Source organism: Acomys russatus, chromosome 4 (genome assembly GCF_903995435.1).
Source record: "Acomys russatus chromosome 4, mAcoRus1.1, whole genome shotgun sequence".
NCBI classification, from domain to species: domain Eukaryota; kingdom Metazoa; phylum Chordata; class Mammalia; order Rodentia; family Muridae; genus Acomys; species Acomys russatus.
The window spans coordinates 28,248,186-28,252,366 of record NC_067140.1 but is presented as its reverse complement, the minus strand read 5'-3'; the positions used below and the strand labels follow the sequence as shown (position 1 = coordinate 28,252,366).

General features: G+C 45.9%; 1 pseudogene; it reads right to left on the bottom strand.

The window, feature by feature from the left end:
• Positions 1-2,009: 2,009 nt before the first annotated feature.
• On the bottom strand, positions 2,010-4,181 carry LOC127187856 (RNA-binding protein EWS-like; annotated as a pseudogene).

Sequence of the window (4,181 nt, the reverse complement as noted above, 5' to 3'; positions counted from 1 at the left end):
CTTGGGAGGCAGAGGCAGGTGGATCTCTGTGAGTTCAAGGCCAGCCTGGTCTACAAAATGAATCCAGGCAGCCAAGGTTACACAGAGAAACCCTGTCTTGAAAAACCCAAAAACAAAAAGAAAAAAAGAAAAGAAAAAGAAATCTTCAACATCCTTAGTTGGGTCTAATTTCTTTAGTTCTTTCTTTATTTTGTGTATTAGCCTTCTGTCCTATATAGGGTTGGTGATGATCTTTTCCCATTCTGGTGGCTGCTGTTTTATCCTGTTGACAGCATCCTTCACCTTCCAGAAGCACTTTACTTTCATGAACTCCTACTTATTAATTGTTTATCCTAAAGCCTGAGCTGTTGATGTTCTGTTCAGGAAGTTATCTCCTCTCCAATGTATTCAAGGCGCTTCATTATTCTGTCTTTTATTAGATTTAGTGTATCTTGTTTTATGTTGAAGTCTTTGATTCACTTGAACTTGAGTTTGTGCAGGGTGATAAATATGAATCTGTTTGCATTCTTCTACACACAGTCAGTCAGACACGCACCATTTGTTGAAGGTGCTTTCTTATTCCCATTGTATGGATTTGGCTTCTTTGTCAAAATTTAGGTTTCTATAGGTGTATGGGTTTAATTTCTGGGTCTTCTATTCAATATCTTTTATCAACCTGTCTATTTCTACACCAGTGCCATGCTGTTTTTCTTCTGTTATATTTTCTGCACCTGAGATTTTTCTCCTCTATTTCTTGCATTCTGTTGGTGATGTTAGTATCCATAGTTTCTGTTCTTTTTCCTAAGTTTTCTAACCTCCAAGATGCCCAAGTTTGTGTTTTCTTTATTGTTTCTATTTCCATTTTCAGATCTTGAACCATTTTATTCACTTCCTCCACCTTTTGATTGTATTTTTCTGTACTTCTTTAAGGAATTTCTTCATTTCATCTTTAAAGGGAGCTCGATAATCTTCATAAAAATAGATATGAGGTTATTTTCTTGTGTTTCAGTTGTGTTAAGATATCTAGGGCATGTTGTAGTGGGGCAGCTGGGTTGTGCTGGTGCCATATTGATATGGTTCTTGTTTATTGTGTTTTTATGTTGACCTTTAGCTATCTTGTTGTCCCTGGTGCTGGCTACGTGTTTCTGGTGCCTGGAGGAAACCTCAGGAAAGTGGATAGATCTCTGAGATAGAGGTTGAAATTTCTTGAGGTTTGGAAGCCCTTCTTACTAATGTGGGTAGGGTCATGGGCTGGAGGCTAGAACAGTGTGTCCCTGGGGCCCTGCCAGGCCTTCTTAGGGAGACATGTAGAGCCCCGGGCCAGTATCTGGAACTGAGGGAATACTGTGCAGGTCTCCTCTGCTGGCTCTGTCCCAAGTTGATCCCCAGGAAGGGGATTGGGGTGAAGGGGTTTATTGTGGATGATCCTGGAGGCTGGTTCTGTAGGTCTCCTTAGGAGATTGGGTAGGGCCTGGGCCAATGGCTTGAAATATGTGTCCCTGGGGCCCTGAAAGGCTTCCTCAGAAAGGAAGGTAGAGTAGCGGGTCAGAGGCTCTCTTTCTACTTTGAAATGCTAAAATAGTTAATTACTATGACATAAAATTTAATCTAATATCTCTAATAATGTTCATTAATTACAAAATATGTTATTGTTTATCTCTTGGATATGTCAATCATTCTTACTATGTAGATGATTGTAATGGTTAATTCTTTTTTGTATGGGTGAAATAATAAAAAAGTATTGATAACAACTGTCATATATATGTATGTTTCTCAGTGTCAGTAGTGTTGTTTTTGTTGTTGTTGTTGTTTTGTTTATAAACATTTTGGAATTTTACTTTTAAAAAATCACAACCGTGAACATTGTTCAAATTGAAGGCCCTCTTGGTTCTCCACAATGATATTGAGCATGCTCACAAGGGGTTTCCCGTTGTTAAGTCCTAAACAGCCATCTTTAAAAGGAAAAAAACAAAAAACAACAACAACAAAAAACCAAAAACCAAAAAAACTTTTTAAAAACTCAGCACACTACCATTTAACTTGTTTTAATGTTTCTTCACAAATGGTGAAAATACTAAAGTACACACAAGGAATGGTCATAATGTTGTGGCCAACATTATAAACATGGAATTATAAATTTAAAACATTTTCTGGTTTAAAATATAAATCTGGTCGTCAATGCAGCTCTGCAGGTCTCTGGTAGGGCTGGTCTCTGTGTTCTTGACGGTGCTCACCTTTATCCATTTTCCCAGGTCCTCCACATCCGGCTCTTCTTCCTCCCATCTGTTCCATCAAAGGTCCAGGAGGCCCCCCAGGACCACCTCGTCTTCCGCCACCAAAGCCACCTCGGTCCATGCCACAGCCACCTCGGAAGCCACCTCTGTCTCCACCTCTGCCACCTCTGAACATTCCTCCAGGACTGCCACAGTCCATAAGTCCACCTCTTCCTCCTCGCATGCCACCAGGGCCGCCTCGGCCTCGATCACCACCCGGAGGTGGAGAGGGTGGAGGGAGGAAGCCCTCAGGCTTAGGGGCCTTACACTGGTTCCATTCTGTTCTCCAGGTGAAGTTCTGGTTTCCACAGCCCGGGTTGGGACACTGCCAGTCTCCAGCTCGGTGTTGGACGTTTCCTCCCCCAGAGGGGTTCCCTCTCGAACCTTGGGGACCTCTTGCTGGGAAGCCTCCTCTGTCTCCTCCACGGCCTCCCATGTGACCCATGGGTCCTCCAGGACCTCCTAGGCCACCAGGACCTCCACGAAGTGGTGGTGGCATCCCTCTGCCCTCACGAGGTCGCATGCCACCCCGCATGCTGTTCATTGGAGGCTTCTTTTGGGCAAGAGAAACTTTAAGTTTGCTTCCTTGAAAGTCTTTCCCATCAAACCATTCCATGGCAGCCTTGGCAGTTGGCGGATCTTCATAGGACACTGTGGCATCACCTTTAGGCTTTCCTGTCTCCTCATCCAAGTAGATATAGATCATGAGTTGCCCAGTTCTCTTGTTCATCTTGACAACCCTACACTGCTTGAAGAAGTCGGCCAGATCATCCAGAGTCACATTGTCATTTAATCCTTGCACATAAATTGCACTATTGTCAGTCTTCATCGGGATCTATAGGAAGGCCTAGATCAAGATCTGGTCCTTCATCCATGGGTCCACCAGGCTTATTGAAGCCACCTTGTTCTCCAGCGCCCATTCCACCATGTCCTCCTCCCCACCCACCTCTGCTCATGCCACCTCGATCAAATCCCCCTCTTCCTCTGCCCCAGTTATCAGGGCCACTCATGCTCCGGTTCTCTCCTGATCTGGACAATCCTCCAGACTCCTGACCTGGACAATCCTCCAGACTCCTGACCATAAACACCCATGCAACTGGGGTGGTTGTGTCGGAATGAACTTGCTGCCCATAGCTGCTGCTCTGTTGGCTATATTGACTTGGAGCCTGGCTGTAGGATCCAGTCTGAGGGGGTAACTAGTGGGCGACTGCTGCCCATAGCTGCTTTGTTGACCATAGCTACTCTGCTGTCCATAGCTACTCTGCTGTCCATAGGTGTTCTGCTGAGAGTAACTGCTCTGATCGTAACTAGTCAGCTGTGAAGAGGAGTGGCTGGTAGGATAGGATGGAGGTGCGGTGACTGGCTGCATTGGGTAGCTCCCAGGTACCTGGGGATAACTGTAGTTACTCTGTCCATATCCTAGGCTGGGTTGGTTATAACCTCCTGTGCTAGATTGAAGTTGACTAGTCTCAGCGGGCTTGTTACCATCCTGTGGTCTTGTAGGTGCGGTGCCTGCTGGCTGCGGGCCATAGGTTGGGTAGGCAGGCTGGGCGCCATAGGCAGACTGAGCTGCATATGAGGCCTAGGTTGTGGTGACTGTAGCAGTGATGGTGTCATAAGCACCAGTGCTATATCCTTGGGCAAGCTGGCTGTGTGCCTGGGGGGGGGGCCAGTTGGAGTGGTATAACCAGTGGGAGACTGTCCATAAGAAGTCATATGCAGTCTGCCCGTAGGTGGCAGTGGTCTGAGCCTGGGTATAGCTGACATCAGTAGGCTGTCCATAGGTTCCATAGCTTTGTTGCCTATATGCCTGGGTAGTCTGCACATACCCTTGAGTTGGCTGGGTGGTATAAGCACTGTAGCCCTGCCGGGCTGCAGCTTGGCTGTAGGTACTGTATTCCGTGGACGCCATTTTCTCTCCTTCCTCCT